Below are 19,093 nucleotides of genomic sequence, written 5' to 3' on the forward strand. Positions count from 1 at the left end.
TCCCTTGCTCTTCGGCTTCCTCTGCTGGCTATTATTATTTTCTTCCAGATGTTGTCTTTTTCCTTTGCTGGCGGCCTATTTGCAATAAAGTAAAATGCACCCAACGTGTCCCTTTTATTTTCTTTATTTATGGCCCACAGGGCCGACTAGTGTGGTTCACCTGTGGGGCATCGGTGCCCTGTGGCCAAGGTCCGCCAGCAAGATTTCGGGCCCTCATGGCCGGTTCCAGCAGAGGGGCCATGCCCCATCCCATGGGGTCCATAAGTGGTGCTCGGCCACTGACATGTGGTCCATAATGTGGTGCATCGATGCAGACAGCTGGTTCTGAGAGTTCCGGGCGCACAATGGCCGACTCACGCACGCTCCCCTCGGCGCCCAATGGCGCACATGTCATGTGGGAGACAAAAGGGGGACAAGACAAATGAGCGAGGGGTAAGGTCACAAGGGTACACATCAATAAGGCAATGCAAGGCGAAATGCGTACGGAGAGCGAAGTGAGAAAGCTCGTCCCTACCGTACGTCACCCCCCCCTGTCACCTACACTACCCTTGCCCTTACCCCATATGTACAACAATCTACACATTTACAAATCCGTCGCTACTGTCACGTCTTCCCCTTATTTCCCTTATACCAAATTCGTCACCACAATCCCTCTAACCAAAATTTGCCATCATCAATTCATCATCAATCCTCATAAGGAGGGAGAGATGGAACATCAAGCACAATGTCACACCCACGTCATGATGCGTCTCACAATCCAAAACATTTGCACATAAAAATAATCAAAACCACCCGGCATGGTGTGGAGGTACGTCATCTCAGGTGAGTGGATGCAGATGGTGCAAGGAGATCCTTCATCCTATCTATCCTCTAAATGACTTTAACACTCTTGACTCTACCCGGGGTCTTTCCCTGCCAATCCATTGGCCACTTACACTATGGGTTCTAAAAACCAATTCCCATTGACCAAACTGTGGTGCTTCTCAATTTGGAGTCTCACTCCCCCGATTCATCTCCCGGTGCCCTTGCACAATTTCTGGGCTGTGACGTGTAGCTCTCCCAGCAGGTCTACCCACCTGCACACCTCCACCACTGCAGTTGCCACCCGAGCTTACCTAGCGCCTCACCCTAACCTAACTAACTGGGGAAGGCCCCTCCTGGCTCTGTCACCCCCTGGTGCCCTCTGGCACTGGGCTACCCAGGTCCGTCCTCCGGATCCTCGGGCCCCATCCACAACTACCGGCTCCCAGAGCCCACCTGCGGCCTCACCTGGCCGACATCCTCACAGTGGTGGAGTGCCCAAACCAACTACACACACTAACAGGCTACACGCCCAGCCATTTCCACAACACTAATGCACCCATCCAAACATCATTCTTCCACCCGCACCACAGATGCCAATATCCAACCACAATTTACCTATACCCTCTACCTAACATTTACACTACCCGCCCCGGGTATTCGTGATGGGGGTCCATTCTTCCCCCATTCACACCTTCGCACCATCCACTCCACTCCACAATTTCCATCATACTCACTCCACGACCATCCATTCCAATTCTCCATATATTCCAGACCATTTATTCCACACACCGGTTCCTCATACCTGTTGTTGCACACCTGTGCACTCACACCTGGTGCCACCTGCACCCTCCTCCTCTTCCTGGACCAGTTGGTCAACACAACACACATCACCATCACCATCACCATCACTCAAACACTGCTCCATACACCTGTTCAGTTGCACACCTGTGCAATCACACCTGTTCAATCACACCTGTTCAATCCTCACACACTGCTCACAATACACTTCTGAATACACTTCCAACACTCACACGGCATCATCTCATCGAACTACTCCCCTCTGAAACTTGCGCTTCCCAGTCGCCCCTTTAAACTATTGCGCTCCCACGTCATTATCATCCACTCTAATCTACCTGCGTCCCCACTGCAGGTATCCTTGTCACTAACTAACCTTAACGTTACCTAATGTCATCTTCGCTAGATCCCTACACATGATATATCCTAACCCACCCGGGCTAGTTTTCACTGCCATCAACCCCATAAACTAGTGCTCCTTTGCCCCCCGCTGTGAGGGATGGTGGATTGGCCATCCCATCACATGGGGCATCTCTTACTATAAATTTTGCTCGTCAAATTTCAACCAATCAAAAATTTGCCAGTCACTCTACCAATCCTCTGCCAATCATCACTCTGCCAATCCTTTGCCAATCATCAAATTTTTTTTTTTCTAATTTTGGGTCCAAAACACTAACCTCATCATTACAGTCTACTTACTAATGCCTCTTGGTGCGCCAATTCACTTCTAAAGCTCGGCTTCGTAAAGCCGAGCAATAAATGCGGGTTGTTTGGTGCCGGCGGCTGGATGCGTCCCGCATTCGGTGCAGGGAAGGACGCTTACCCGGGCCGAGATCCCACGCACCATCTCGGCACAGAGCCGTCCAATGGCCCGATCTCGACCTGCCGGGATGTCTCAACAAAAATGGGTCACCATGACGACCCTTCCTATCGGGCTGCCCGTTCCGCCTAGCGGAGCACGGACGCGGCCGTTCCAAACGCGGCCCAGCGTGGATCACGTACGGCGGTCCTTTCGAACCCGCCGTGGTTCGGATCCCCGCTGGTCCTCGCGGCACGCGAAACCCGGCACGCACCGAGGGCCCGATTCGGCTATAAGTCGCTCTAACCGCTAACCCGGTTACCGTCGATGCCTCACCTGCATGCTTACACCACGCAGCCCGTTCCTTGCTCATACACCCAGCTGTTCCCATGCTCCTCGTCATTGCACCTTCTCTTACACACCCAGGTACACTCATTCCGCTCACAGACTTGGTCACACACCTGACCACCGAACACCTTGGCACACATTCGTCGTTCGCACACCTCACCAACACACCTCTTCGCGCCCCCTCCTCGGTCATCTCCTTTGTGACAATCACAGGTGTGCTCTCACTCGCACACCCAACCACGTGCCTCACTACCAACTCAAGTGTGCATTCCCACACACGCTCTACCATTCCAGGTGTGCTTCCTTCCATTCCAGGTGTACATCCTCTCTCACCTGCCACAACCAACTCACGCTCCGTGTCACCCTTACTACTCTCACCACCACTCTTGACCGCGCACTCACCCGTACTCTCGACAGCGCACTCTTTCCTCACGCACCTGTCCGTTACACACCTTTCTCGCACACCCTCTTGCGCACACTCTCCCGTTACACCCTCTGTAACACTCACCACAGGCGTGCATTCTCCCTTTACATCCTCTGTAACACTCCTCACTACGCGCTTCCATGTGCTCTCTCGCACACGCGCTACGACAGACTCACTCTCGACAGCACACTCACTCCTTGGCGCGCACCTTTTCCTCACACACCCCAGAGTCGGACTTTCTCGCACACCTCCTTTTTTGCACACCAGACCTGTCGCACACTTCACCAACGGCCTCTCACAAACACCCGGATCCAATTCAACCCCCAAGCCGACTGAAGCTCCCCTCACATCATGTACATTTCCGAATATATCGCCACTCACCTTGGCACCTCGTCTCCGCACCTCCTTCGCCACCTGCAAACTCTTTATTTGGTTAGTGAGCACACCATTATGAGTTGAGCACCGACCTTGTACATATTCCATCACCTCCTCCTGTATTTCTCTCTTAGTTTCTGTCCGTCTCTTCTTAATTTCACTCACCTCTTCTTCGACTTCCTCTAATTTTTGCTTCACCTCTTTTATTTGCCGGTGCGTTTCCTCAAGTTCGTCCTCTAAGGCTACCTTGACCGTCTCTATGTGCGTCCTCACCTCCCGGTCCTTCGTCTCCATTACTTCTGTCACCTCCTCCAACCTCATTGTCAGTCCCTCACGTACCATCTGACATTGCCTCTGTGTCGCTATCAAGTCATTTTTGATTTCTTTTTGTGTCGCTTTCAACCCTCCTAGTACCGCAGTGTTCCTTTGTACCTGCTCCACTAACTCCGTCTGTCCCACCGTCAGCTGTTCCACCTCCTCCGTCAGGTCCTCTATGCCCCCTTGTAACCTAGCCGTATTATTCCTCACCTCTTTCTCTATACGCTTTTCGCCTCGCTTTACCCTCCTCGCGTACCCCCGAGACCTCCTCACTTACACCTCGTCGTATTTCCTCTTTCATCTCCTCCCTCTCTTTTGTAGATGCCGCCCTCATCTGTCCCAATTCATCCCTCTGAGCATCCAGTTTGGTTTCTACCCCGATTTTCACCTCCTCTGTCTGCTCTCCCATTTGTTTAATTTCTCGGGCGGATTGCTCCCCTATTTCCCGCAATTTGTCCTCCATCCTATTATCTAACCCCATTAACCCATTCTTTACCTCTTTTATCCCATTGTCTAACCCCTCAAAAAAAAATTCTAATCCCTTAAAATTATTGTCTAACCCCTCACCGGTACCCCTCGCTTCGTCCCTCATTACCCCCAATTGCTCACTCTGAGTCCTCGCTTCGTCCCTCATTACTCCCAATTGCTCACTCTGAGCCCTCGCTTCGTCCCTCATTGCCCCCATAAGGGCCCCCATCATTCTGTTTTCCATTTTTTCACTATTAGCCCTCGCTTCATCCCTCATTCGCTCACTATCGTCGTTTTCTTTCTGCATTTCTACCATGAATTGGGCCATGAAGGCTTGCATTTGGGCCGCGCTCATTGGTTCCGCGGCCGTGGCCCCCTCAACCACGTGCGCGAGAGCACCATTTTGTGCGCCTGATACCCCCTCAACCACATCCTCCATATACATTTGCCCGAGGTCCTGGGTCGATTCCACCCCGTCTATCTCTCCCACCGGCATCCCGTCACCTTGACCAGCCATGGCGCGATTTCAAAATTCGGGTTTTCCTTTAAAAACAAAACAATTTCCAGCAGCTCGTAATTTTGAGCGCGTTAAGCGCGCTTCGGGCCTCGTATCTCACTCCCCGACACCAATTTGTTACGGTAATAACACAATTGGTGTCCAAAATTTTGGCAAAATAAATTTAGTCCCAGGTTCGAATCCCAACTCCTGACTACCAATTTGTTACGGTCCGCAGATTAGATGTTATTTTTACCGAGCGGTGGTGTAACCGCGGCCGAACAGTTATTCCCCGACTAAAACCCGATTCACCCTGAACGTTGGCCGTATCGCGCCACAGCTACTCAATCTGGAAAACTCTAAAGCGACCGAATGCAAAGAGGAAGAAGACGTACAGAAGAGTAACGGGATTTATTATTATTTACACACACAAGCAAAAAGGAGCAGTCACGATTATGTACAGGGACATGAGACGCAGGTGACACAGTGAATTCTACTAGCTTATACAGACTTAGTTACTACCCAGGACAGAACAAACAAAGACGACTCACACGGGGAATTGCAGAGTGGATTGGCTGGAAGGAGGTGTGTGGCTGGAGGGGGAGGATGGCACGGAGCTGGGTGGAGCTTGATCCCGCACGGGACGTCGGGCTGGACCTCGACGGCCGCTGATGCCACCGATCCTGTCGTGTGCGCGGGATCACGGGTCGGATCACGGGTCGGATCACGGGTCGGATCACGGTCGGAGCCGACGTGCTGGTGGGGGGTCTGGCGTGACGGGTTCTCTCCTCTCTCTTTCTTGGTCCACCTTAGCCCGGTGCACCACGACGCCTCCACCGACAACTCAACGCAATCAACGCAACCACTCAACGCAACCACTGACCACCCCTGACGACCAACTCAGCTCTTGTCATGGACCTCTCTTTTCAGACTCATCTCCTTGTCTCAGTAAAAGCGCATCGCTTTGACTCATCTCTTGGACTCAGTAAAAGCGCATCTCTGACGACCCAGCTCTTTGCTTTGCACCTCACCACGCAGCTCAGCTCAGCCTTTCAGCTCATCTCTGGGACTCATCTCCTTGTCTCCTCTTGGGAGCTTCCCGTCGCGGGTTATATAGGCCCCGCCCCTCAACATATGCGAACCTCCCCCAAACGCTCTTCCTCCGCCCTCTCAAACCAAACCCCTCGTGCTCGGTTGGTTGTTCGGGGCTGGCTCACTCCTCCCCTCTATGACGAGGTGGAGACACGCCCTTCTTCTCCGACCCTGCCTCGTGGTCAATGGCGGCAATTGGAGGGGATGTAATTGGCAATGGCAATTGAGGCCTGGCAATGACGAAAGGGGAAATGGAGGTTTTGGGAATGGGAATGAAGGGAATCTACTCTTATTTCACTCGGTGCAATGGAGTAATTAAATTAATGGGAGACACAGCCTTACCCTAAGACACATAATAAGATATAAGCTACTGAACAAGGGTTTTATCGGGTCCTGCAATGTGGTGTTTATGGAATAACTACCGAGACGCCCTTTTTATCTTTACACAACTCCGGAGGCAGGAGGCGCAGAATAAACAATAATCTATCTATAATTCCAGTAATCTCTGTCTGTACGTTTGTACGTTTGTTTGTTTGTCTGTGACCGCTGTTTCTCGACAACTACCGGTCCGATATACTTGAAACTTGCCAGGTATATTCCTGGGGACCCGAGGATGTGCCTTTTCAAGGTTTGAAATTAATCGGACAAGTACTTACCGAGCTATGGCGATTTAGCCGTTCGCCGTTCGCTTTGGCGTTGCGAATGGACCAAACCATTCATGTAAATAGAGGGGGGGGGGGGGGATTCTGTGGTCGTTCGCTTTGGCTTTGCGAATGGACCAAACCATTCATGTAAATAGAGGGGGGGGTTCTGTGGTCGTTCGCTTTGGCTTTGCGAATGGACCAAACCATTCATGTAAATAGAGGGGGGGGTTCTGTGGTCGTTGCGAATGGACCAAACCATTCACATCGAATCATCGAATCACATCGAATGGACCAAACCGTTCGCTTTGGACCAAACCATTGCATGTAAATAGAGGGGGGGGGGTTCTGTGGTCGTTGCGAATGGACCAAACCATTCATGTAAATAGAGGGGGGGGGGGGTTCTGTGGTCGTTACTGCCACGTGGTTTCAAAGTTTGTTTTTTTTGTTGTTGTTTGCACGCATGTTTTTTTGCACCCACGTACGGGCACGCCCTAGGATGTTTACACACACACACCCCTACACAAATTTTTTTTTTTTTTTTTTTTTGGCAAGGAACGGGCACCCACGTACGGGCACGTCCTAGCTTATATATAGTACGGGCATGCCCTAGTAATAATAAAGCACACAATAAAAAAAATACAGTCCTCATATCCGCAACAATATATATACAGGGTGACCCAAAAAAACCTCCCACATTTCGAAAGGCTGTAGCACTGGCAGTGGTGAGGCGGGAGGGGCGGGGCTAGGGTCTGTTGGTACTTGGTAGCCCAACCCCAACCGTCCTCAGTCGCCGACACGGCGTGGTCGGGAGCACACCGTGCGTTCGCTGTTGAAGCGTTCTTCACAAACAACCGTTCCGTGATCGCCGTGCAAGGGCCTTTCGAAGACGTTTCAGTATTCCACGGAACCAAAACGTTCCAGATCGGAAAACCATCTTGCATTGCGTTGATAATTTCAGGGCAACAGGCTCAGCTTTAAAAAGAAAATCACCTGGTCGACCTCGGAGCGCTCGTACGCCTGAGAATATTGAAGCATTGAGGCGATCTGCTGTGCAGTCTCCGAGATGTTCTGCGCGGAAGCATGCTTTAGCTGAAGGGATATCCCGGGAAACTGCAAGGAGAATCTTACACAAAGACCTCCACTTCCATCCATACAAAATGACGGTTGTGCAAGAACTCAATGCGAGAGACTGGATAAGCCGCAGGGAGTTATGCGAGAACATTCTGCAACGTGTTCCGGAAGATGCTGTTCTCTTGTGCAGTGACGAAGATCATTTTCATTTGAGTGGCTCTGTAAACAAACAACATTTTCGCTATTGCTCTGAAGACAACCCTCGCATGCTACACGGAAGACCGTTGCACTCCGATCGAGTGACTGTGTGGTGCGCTGTTGCCGATGTTGGCATCGTGGGTCCTTATTTCTTTGAAGAGGGTGGTGTAACTGTTACCGTAACTTCTGATCGTTACATTGATATGCTCGAAAACTTTCTAAGGCCACAACTCGAACACCTTGAGCTTGAAGAACTCGATGTGTGGTTTCAGCAAGATGGAGCTATGGTACACACAGCTCGAAGATCATTGCAAGTGCTGAGGGAAATGTTTCCGGATCGGGTGATCTCGTTACGTGGCGATGTTGGGTGGCCGGCCCGTTCCCCTGACCTCGCCCCTCGTGATTTTTTTCTGTGGGGTTACCTTAAATCACGAGTGTATACTCATCGACCCCAAACTCTTGAAGCCCTCAAGGTTGCTATTCAGCAGGAGATAGCCGCTGTTCCCGTCGAGCCATGGCAGCCTTCAGAAATCGCCTCCAAGCGTGTATAGACAATGACGGCCACCATTTGGAGGATGTTGAAGGAGCTATGCTCCAACGCGAGTCGGAAGGATTGACGCGACCAAAGACGGAAATTCGTCCGAGTTGCTTTATTGCACGTATCAAACTCGGGTACTCTGAAAAGCCCGTTTATCGGGCAGCAATATATATACACATTATGCCGGAGCGTTTGCCCGGGAAAAGCGAGACCGGGCATGCCCGGGCGTCAAGGGCGAGCCCTGGAAAGGCGAGGCTGGGTGTGCCCGGGCGTCCTGGGCGAGTCCTGGAAAGGCGAGAGCGGGCATGCCCGGGCGTCCTGGGCGAGCCCTGGAAAGGTGGGAGCGGGCATGCCCGGGCGTCCTGGGCGAGCCCTGGAAAGGCGAGAGCGGGCATGCCCGGGCATCCTGGGCGAGCCCTGGAAAGGCGAGAGCGGGCATGCCCGGGCGTCCTGGGCGAGCCCTGGAAAGGCGAGAGCGGGCATGCCCGGGTGTCCTGGGCGAGCCCTGGAAAGACGAGTCTGGGCATGCCCGGGAAAGACGAGACCGGGTGTGCCCGGGAGGCTCGGGCGAGCCCGGGAACAGCGAGTCCGGGCATGCCCGGGAGAGGCGCGTCTGGGCCTGTCCGGGCGGCCTGGACGAGCCCAGCATGGTGATTGCTCCCTGGCCGCGTCCTTGGTAGGTGCAAGGCGATTGTGTACACCCAGCGGTAACCGCTACACACGCCCCTCCAGAATCGACTTGCACGGGCAGGGTCAATTTAAGGGGGGTCCTGATGACCCAGCTGAAGCGACCCCTGGAGGGTCGTGGGGGGTGGGGGGGGGGTCCGATGTGGTGGTGGGTGGTCGAGCGGGGGGAACTGTCGACGGGGGGCAGCCTCGCTGCGGAGGAAGGGCCAACCGTGGTGGTTGGTCGATGTCCACGTGCGCCGGCTTGAGGCGGTCCACTGAAATTCGGTCCGACCGGCCGCCGAAGTCGATGACGAATGACTTGTCGTCCCGTCGCAGGACCCGGAAGGGCCCGACGTACGGCGGCCGGAGTGGCCCCCGGTGTGCGTCATGACGCACAAAGACGTATTCCGCTGTACGAAGCGCTGGGGGGACGTAGGACTGGGGGCCACCGTGGCGGGACGTTGGCACGGGGGCAAATCGTCGGGCGGCCTCCTGGAGGTCCGAGCGCTGGCGAGCTGCGGCCCAGGGACTGGTAGCGTCGGGCACGAACTCGCCCGGGACGCGAAGCGGCTGGCCGTAGACGAGCTCGGCGGTGGACGCCTGGAGGTCCTCCTTGGGGGCCGTGCGGAGGCCCAAAAGGACCCACGGCAGCCGGTCGGCCCAACCGTCGTCCTGAAGGCCGGCCATGAGCGCGGCCTTCATGGAGCGGTGAAAACGCTCGCACAACCCATTGGCTTGGGGGTGGTAGGCCGTGGTATGTTGGAGCTGGACTCCCAAGTTGCGGACGACCGCGCCCCACAGCTCGGAGGTGAACTGCGGACCGCGGTCCGAAGAGATGTCTGCCGGTGCGCCGAAACGGGCGACCCAGGTGGCGATGAAAGCCTGTGCCACGTCGGCGGTGGTGGTGGAAATGAGGGGAATGGCCTCCGGCCACCTGGTGGTCCTGTCCACCGTGGTGAGCAGGTGTGTGAAACCCTGCGAAGGGGGAAGGGGGCCAACCAGGTCCACGTTGACGTTGTTGAAACGCCGTTCGGGCATGGTGAAAGGTGCCAGCGGGGCCTGGGTGTGGCGGTGGACCTTGCCCTGCTGGCAGGCCGTGCAGGCGTTGGCCCAGTCGTGGACGTCCCGTCGAAGGCCGTGCCAGACGAAACGCGCCGACACCAGCTTCTGAGAAGCTTTCCGGCCCGGGTGAGAAAGGCCGTGGATGGAGGCGAAGATGCGGCGCTGCCAGGTAACGGGCACGATGGGGCGAGGCTGGCCTTGGGAGACGTCGCAGAGCAGGACAGTGTCCGCGAAGGGGATGTCGGCCAGGCGGAGGCCCGTGTCCGCCGCCCGGAGGGCCTGCACCGTGGTGTCGGTGGTTTGGTCGGCCGCCATGAGCGCGAAGTCCATGCCGAGGTGGACCGCGTTCGCGCTGGCCCGAGAAAGACAGTCGGCCACGGCGTTGTCTTTGCCGGCGACGTGCCGGATGTCCGTGGTATATTCCGACACGGCGGAGAGGTGGCGCTGCTGGCGGGCCGACAACGGCTCCATGACTTTGGCCATTGCGTAAACCAATGGCTTGTGGTTGACGAAAGCCGTGAACGGGCGGCCCTCCAGGAGGTGGCGGAAATGGCGAACGGCCAGGAATAGACCGAGGAGCTCACGGTCAAATGTGCTGTATTTTAACTTGTTCGGCCGGAGTTGCCGGCTGAAAAAAGCGAGTGGCTTCCCCTATCCCGTTCACCCATTGTTCATGGACGGCGCCCACCGCGTAGTTGGAGGCGTCCGTAGTGAGGGCGATGGGAGCGTTGAGCACCGGGTGAGCCAGCAGCATTGCGTCGGCGAGGGCCCGCTTCGCGCTCGTGAATGCCGCGTCCATGGCCGCGGACCAGACGATGTCATGCTTGGCCGGCTTGCCCCGGAGGGCTTCGTAAAGGGGCCGCATGAGCTGAGCAGCGAGGGGCACGAATCGGTGATAAAAATTCACCATGCCGAGGAACTCTTGCAGGGCCTTGATGGAGCGGGGACGCGGGAACTTGGTGATGGCCTCGACCTTGGTCGGCAGCGGCACGGCCCCGGTCTTGGTGATGCGGTGGCCCAAAAAGTCAACGGTCATCGTGCCGAAGTGGCATTTGGCCGGGTTGACAATTAAGCCGTGCTCGCTGAGGCGTCCGAACAGCGTTCGGAGGTGGAGGAGGTGCTCAGCTCGGGACGTGCTGGCGACGAGGATGTCGTCCAGATAGACGAAAATAAATGGCAGGTCACGCAGCACGCCGTCCATCAAGCGTTGGAACGCCTGGGCCGCGTTCTTGAGGCCAAACGGCATCCTCAAAAATTCGAACAGGCCGAACGGCGTGATGACGGCCGTCTTTGGGACGTCGGCCGGCCTGAGAGGTACCTGGTGGTATCCCCGTATCAGGTCAAGTTTTGAAAAAATAACCCGTCCCGCCAAACGGGCGGAAAAGTCTTGGATGTGCGGGATCGGATACCTGCCGGGGGTGGTAGCGTCGTTGAGGCGGCGGTAGTTGCCACACGGGCGCCATCCGCCCCCCGGCTTTGGCACGATGTGCAGTGGTGAGGCCCACGCGCTATCGGAGCGCCGCACGATGCCGAGGCGCTCCAACGCATCGAACTCGGCTTTGGCCACGGCGAGCTTGGCCGGGTCGAGGCGGCGGGCTCTGGCGTAGACCGGCGGGCCCGTAGTGGGTATGTGGTGCTCGATCCCATGTCGCACTGCGACGGCCGAAAACGTCGGCCGCGTGAGGGCCGGGAATTCCGCGAGCAGGCGAGCGAACTCGTTCGCCGTCGGGAGGGCGCATGCCAGTTCGGTCGGCGCGGAGCTGCTCATCGTACATGCCAGGGAGCTGAAGGTCTCGGCGTTGACAAGGCGACGCCGTTTGATGTCGACCAGCAGCCCGTGCGCGCAGAGGAAGTCAGCGCCCAGCAAAGCCATGGGGACGCTTGCGGTCACAAAGGTCCACTGAAAGCGCTGGCTGCCGAAGCAGAGGGTGACATTGCGCAGGCTGAAGGTGCGTATGGCCGATCCATTAGCAGCGACCAAGGAGGGGCCGCAAACGGCGTTCTGCCTGTCCTGCTCGGAGGCGGGTATGACGCTCAGTTGGGTGCCGGTGTCACAAAGGAAACGCCGCCCGGACGCTTTGTCCTTAATAAAAAGCAAGTTGCCCGAGTGGCCGGCGCTCATGGCTGGTATTGAACGCCGGCCCGGCCGTTTCCCGACTTGCCGAAAGTGCACGGGGGTCGGCATGTCCGAGCCTTGTGTCCGAACCTGGCGTGGTAATGACACCACGCCTGGTCAGGTGGAGGCCCCGGCCGTCGTGATGGAAGCGGTCGGCGCGGCGTGGCGGCCGCCAGTTGCACCGGCAGTTCGGCCTCCAACCGCGCAGGGCGCTCGGGCGTCATGGGCGTCGCCTCGGACGGCGGCGGGCTCCAGGTAGCCGCTCCGATGTGCTGGCCTGCCGAGGAGATCTTGTCGGCTTCCCTGGCGAGGGCGCGGGGATCCGTGATCGACGTCCCCGCCAGGGCGAGGCATACCTGGTTAGGCAGCTGGCGGAGGAACAGCTCTCGGAACAGAAAATCCGGAGAGTGCTCACCGAGCAACGAGAGCATATAGTCCATTCGCTCGGACGGGCACGTGTCGCCAAGCTCGGGCAGGTCGAGCAGGCGTCGTGCGCGTTCCGCCGGTGAGAGGGCGAAAGCGTCGAGGAGGAGCGTCTTGATCGCGCCATACTTGTCATCGGCTGGCGGGCACTCGAGGAGGCTCAGGGCGCGGGCCGCGGTGGCGGAGCCGAGCGCTGCTACCACATGGTGGAATCGGGTGTCGTCGGTGGTGATGCCTCGCAGGGCGGACTGGGAGTCCGCCTGGGTGAACCAAACAGCCGCGTGAGCCTCCCAGAAGGTAGACAGTTAAGGGCAACTGCCGTGTCCATGTTCGGGGTCACCAATGAAGGAGCTATGCTCCAACGCGAGTCGGAAGGATTGACGCGACCAAAGACGGAAATTTGTCCGAGTTGCTTTATTGCACGTATCAAACTTGGGTACTCTGAAAAGCCCGTTTATCGGGCAGCAATATATATACACATTATGCCGGAGCGTTTGCCCGGGAAAAGCGAGACCGGGCATGCCCGGCCGTCAAGGGCGAGCCCTGGAAAGGCGAGGCTGGGCGTGCCCGGGCGTCCTGGGCGAGTCCTGGAAAGGCGAGAGCGGGCATGCCTGGGCGTCCTGGGCGAGCCCTGGAAAGGCGAGAGCGGGCATGCCCGGGCGTCCTGGGCGAGCCCTGGAAAGGCGAGAGCGGGCATGCCCGGGCGTCCTGGGCGAGCCCTGGAAAGGCGAGAGCGGGCATGCCCGGGCGTCCTGGGCGAGCCCTGGAAAGGCGAGAGCGGGCATGCCCGGGCGTCCTGGGCGAGCCCTGGAAAGGCGAGAGCGGGCATGCCCGGGTGTCCTGGGCGAGCCCTGGAAAGACGAGTCTGGGCATGCCCGGGAACAGCGAGTCCGGGCATGCCCGGGAGAGGCGCGTCTGGGCTTGTCCGGGCGGCCTGGACGAGCCCGGCATGGTGATTGCTCCCTGGCCGCGTCCTTGGTAGGTGCAAGGCGATTGTGTACACCCAGCGGTAACCGCTACAATGTCATCTTTAAAACATGATGAATAAAAACTATTGAATGAAGTTTCATGTGTGCAAATAATATCTTGATTATCTTTAACCATTTTTTTTTCATTTACCTTCGAAATATGGGAGGTTTTTTTGGGTCAACCTGTATATATATATATATATATATATATATATATATATATATATATATATTGTTACGGACCGCGGATAAGGTGTTGATTTGCCGAGCGGATGGCGGCCGCGGCCCGAACTATTAACAATTACTAAGACCCGATTCCTTAAACGTGGGCCGAATCGTGCCACAGGTTTTCAATGGGGAAAAGACAAAGGCGACACGGATGTGAAGAAAAGGAAGACAGAAGTAGGAAATACGAATATAATTTATTACTATTTACAACCAAAAGAAACCAAGGAGAAGGAAAGATAATAAAATAAAGCAGACAGAGGGACGGACCAGAAGGACACAGTGAAAATTCTAGCTTACCTATGCAGTCTTACTTAATACCCTGGACAGAACAAACAAAAGACGGACTCACACGAATGGGGAATTTGCAGGCAGGGATGATTGGAAGGAGGAATCGCTTGGCGGGAGAGGAAGGTTCAGCGGGGATCGGTCGGGCTGGAAGCGGACAGCCGCCGTCAATCCTCGAGCTGGGATCGCCAAACCGCCGCGGTTCCAAACTGCACGCGAAGCTCCTCCGGTGCACCGTGCGCTCTCCAAAGCTGCTCCTTCGGACTCTTTCTTGGCACCTCTGTGCAACTCTCTCTTGGCGCTTCTCACTTGCTTTCTTCGCGCTTGGCACTTCGCACTTGTTCTTTCGCACTTGGCACTGGCACCTGGCACTTGTTCTACTTGGCACTTCGCACTTGGCACTTCGCACTTCTGCCGTATCTCTGACTCAACTTTTTCAAGGCTTCCGCGCGCGCTTTTTATAACGCCGCGGGCGATCAAGCCGCCGGCCTCCAGAACACGCCCATCGGTGAGCTCGCCTCGGCCCTGATTGGTCGGCACGGGCTCTCTGGCTCCGCCCTTGATGACGAGGGGCGGCCAACGCCCTGGATTCGGCGGCTCCTCCCCCTTCTTCTCCAAGCCCACCTCGTGGCTAATGGAGTCGCGGTGAAAACTGCCCAATAGCTGCGGCGAATGCAGTTGGCAATCGAGGCTTTGTTAATGAAAATGAAAGGGGATCTATCTATTTGAATTCGGTGCAATGGAGGGTCAATTAATGGAAGACACAGCCTTAACCTACATAAAAAATTTTTAAAAAACACCTTTAGAGGCCATTTTTCCCCGCAAGCGGGGGTTGGCCTTTTTCGGGAACTGTGGTTGTTGTTGTTTTTTTTTTGGTCCCCTTTTTGAAGCAATGTTTTACGGCCGGATGCCCTTCCTGACGCCAACCCTTTTTGCCGCCTTTAACGACAAGCAGGGAATTACCAGTGAACTGGTACTCAAAAACCTACATAGAATAAGGAAATAAACTACCAACAAGGAGGAAATCTAAGATTGGCTAACGTGATTGTTTATGACCTAATTACGGGACGCACTTTGACCTTTATACACAACTGGAGGAAGGAGGGCGATATTTTTACAACAATTTACACAACAATAAAAAAACACAATTCTCATATCCACAACACTGCACCCTCCTCCTCTTAGGCACGTCCCGGGCCTATTACCTTTACGTTTAGTGTGGCACGTAGGTGTAGTTCCCTCTACATTTAACCTGACCCTGAGTGTGACAGTTTTAAAACATAAATAAATATGTCCCGCTGCTCCATTGCACCCTGCCTAACAGATTCACGCCCACAACTAACCGAATTGCGGAATTCGCTTCAAACTATACACTTACGGTGGGGGCGCATTATTTACAACGACGCTACTTTATTTACAAAACGCAACCCAGGACCTGTGATTGTTCTTTTCTTTTTTTGGGGGGGAGACAGTCTGCTCTGCATCGACGCACCATGAAGCACCCAAAACGCACCAATACACCATCAAGCACCAATCGGTGCACAGTCACCACAGTTCAATAAAAATAAAACCAACAAACCCTTGGTGGTGTCTTGCTCTTCGGCTCCCTCTGCTGGCTAATGCTATCTTCCAGATGTTGTCTTTCTTCTTTGCTGGCGGCCTATTTGGATTAAAATAAAATGCACCCAACGTGTCCGTTTTTATTTATTTATGGCCCACAGGGCCGACTAGTGTGGTTCACCTGTGGGGCATAGGTGCCCTGTGACCAAGGTCCGCCAGCAAGATCTCGGGCCTTCATGGCCGGTTCAAGCAGAGGGGCCATGCCCCAACCCATGGGGTCCATAAGTGGTGCTCAGCCACAGGCATGTGGTCCATAAGGTGGTGCATCGATGCAGACAGCTGTGGTTGCGAGAGTTTCGGGCACCCAATGGCAGACTCACGCACGCTCCCCTCGGCGCCCAGTGGCGCACAGTCCTCGTGTGGGAGACAAGAGGGGGGGGGGGGGGGGGGAAAGACAGATGAACGAGGGGTAAGGTCACAAGGGTACACATCAATAAAGGCAATGCAAGGCGAGGTGCGTATGGAGACGGAGCGGAGAAAAGCTCGTCCCTACCGTACGTCACCCCCCCTGTCACCTACTCTACCCTTGCCCTTACCCCATATTTACAACAATCTACACATTTACAAATTCATCACTACTGTCACGTCTCCCCATATCTCTCCTATACCAAATTCGTCACCACAATCCCTCTAACCAAAATTTGCCATCACCCAATGCATCATCAATCCTCATAAGGAGGAAGAGATGGAACATCAGCACAATGTCACACCCACGTCATGATGCGTCTCACATTCCAAACATTTGCATCAAAATAATAAAAACCAACAAACCACGGCATGGTGTGGAGCTTTGTCACCTCAGGTGAGTGGATGCAGATGGTGCGAGGAGATCTCCATCCTAACTATCCTCTAAATGACATTAACACACTTTACACTACCCGGGGTCTTTCCCTGCCAAGCCATTGGCCATCTTACTCTATGCGGTTTTAAGAACCAAATTCCCATTGACCAAACTGTGGTGCTTCATCAATTTGGGGTCTCACTCCCCCGATTCATCTCCCGGTGCCCTTGCACAATTTCCGGGCTGGGTCGTGCAGCTCTCCCAGCAGGTCTACCCACCTGCACACCTCCACCACTGTAGTTGCCACCCGAGCTTACCTAGCTCCTCACCTAACTTATCTAATTGGGGAAGGCCCCTCCTGGCTCTGTCACCCCTCGGTGCCCTCTGGCACTGGGCTACTCGGGTCCGTCCTCCGGATCCTCGGGCCCCATCCACAACAACGCTACCGGCTCCCAGAGCCCACCTGCGGCCTCACCTGGCCGACATCCTCACAGTGGTGGAGTGCCCAATCAACTACACACACTAACAGGCCACACGCCCAGCCATTTCCACGTCACTAATGCACCCATCCAAACTCCATTCTTCCACACGCACCACAGATGCCAATATCCAACCACAATTTACCTGTACCCTCTACCTAACTCTTAGACTACCCTCCCCGGGTATTCGTGATGGGGGTCCATCCTCCTTTCCCCCATCCACACCTTCGCACCATCCACTCCACTCCACTCCACAGTTTCCACCATACTCCCTCCACGACCATCCATTCCATACTCCATATATCCCACACAACCATTCTCCATTCACCTGCAGTTGCACACCTGTGCAATCTTACCTGGTGCCACCTGCACCCTCCTTCCACCCTGGACCATTTGGGTCAACACAACACACATCACCCCCTCATACACTGCTCCATACACCTGTTCAATACACTTTCGATCCTCACACACACGGCATCATCTTATCTAACTACTCCCCTCTGAAACTTGTGCTTCCCAGTCGCCCCTTACATTATTGCGCTCCCTCGTCATTATCATCCAAACTAATCTACCTGCGTCCCCACTACAGGTATCATTGTCACTACCTAACCTTAGCGTTACCTATTGTCAATCTCTAGGTCCCTACACACGATATCCTAACCCTCCCGGGCTAGTTTTCACTGCCAACCCCATAACACTAGTGCTCCTTTGCCCCCGTTGTGAGAGATGGCAGAGTTGCCATCCCACCACATCGGGTATCTCTCACTACCAATTTTGCACACCAAATTCCAGCCAATTCAAAATTTGCCAATCACTACCAGTACCAATCATCTGCCAATCCTTGCCAATCATCAAATTTTGTTTTTCAATTTCGGGTCCAAAACACTATCCTCATCACACGTCTACTCACTTGAGCCTCTCGGTGCGCCAATTCATTTCTAAAGCCCGGCTTCGCAAAGCCGAGCAATGAATGCGGGTGGTTTGGTGCCGGCGGCTGGATGCGTCCGGCACTCGGTGCAGGGAAGGACGCTTACCCGGGCCGAGATCCCACGCACCATCTCGGCACGGAGCCGTCCAATGGGCCGATCTCGCCCTGCCGGAACGCCTCAACAAAAAGGGGTCGCCATGACGACCCTTCTTACCGGGCCGCCCGTTCCGCCTAGCGGAGCACGGACGCGGCCGTTCAGAGCGTGGCCCAGCGTGGATCCCGCACGGCGGTTCTTTCGAAACCGCCGCGGGTCCCCGCGGCACACCTAGCTGCCCGGCACGCACCGAAGGCCCGCTTCGGCTATAAGTCGCTCTAACCGCTATCCCGGTTAGCGTCGATGCTCCACTCGCATGCTCACACCCCGCAGCCCGTTCCTTGCTCATACATCCAGCCGTTCCCATGCTCTTTGTCATTGCACCTTCTCTTACCCACCCAGGTACACTCAATCCGCTTACAGATTTTGTCACACACCTGACCACCGCATACCTTTGCACACATTCGTCGTTCGCACACCTCACCAACACACCTCTTCGTGCCCCCTCCTCGGTCACCTCCTCTGTGACAACCACAGGTGTGCTCTCCTCCGTACACCCAACCATGTGCCTCACTACCAATTCGAGTGTGCATTCCCATACGCGCTCTACCATTCCAGGTGTGCATCCTTCCATTCCAGGTGTACATCCTCTCGCACCTGCCACAACCAACTCACGCTCCGTGTCACTCTTACTACTTTCACCACCACTCTCGGTCGCGCATTCACCCTCACTCTTGACAGCGCCCTCTTTCCTCATGCACCCGTCCGTTACACACCTTTCTCGCGCACACTCTCCCGTTACACCCTTCGTAACACTCACCACAGGTGTGCATGCTTCCGTTACATCCCCTGTAACACTCCCCACTCTGTGCTTCCATGTGCCCCCTCACACACGCGCTACGACCAACTCACTCTCGACAGCACACTCACTCCTCGGTGCGCACTTTTTCCTCACACACCCCATGGTCGGACATTCTCGCACACCTCCTCTGTCCATACACTCCGGACCAGTCATACATCTCACCATTGGTCCCTCACGAACACCCGGGTCCAAACCAACCCCCAAGCCG

The sequence above is a fragment of the Myxine glutinosa genome, chromosome 2 (assembly GCF_964187855.1).
Source record: "Myxine glutinosa chromosome 2, kmMyxGlut1.1, whole genome shotgun sequence".
Taxonomy (NCBI): Eukaryota; Metazoa; Chordata; class Myxini; order Myxiniformes; family Myxinidae; genus Myxine; species Myxine glutinosa.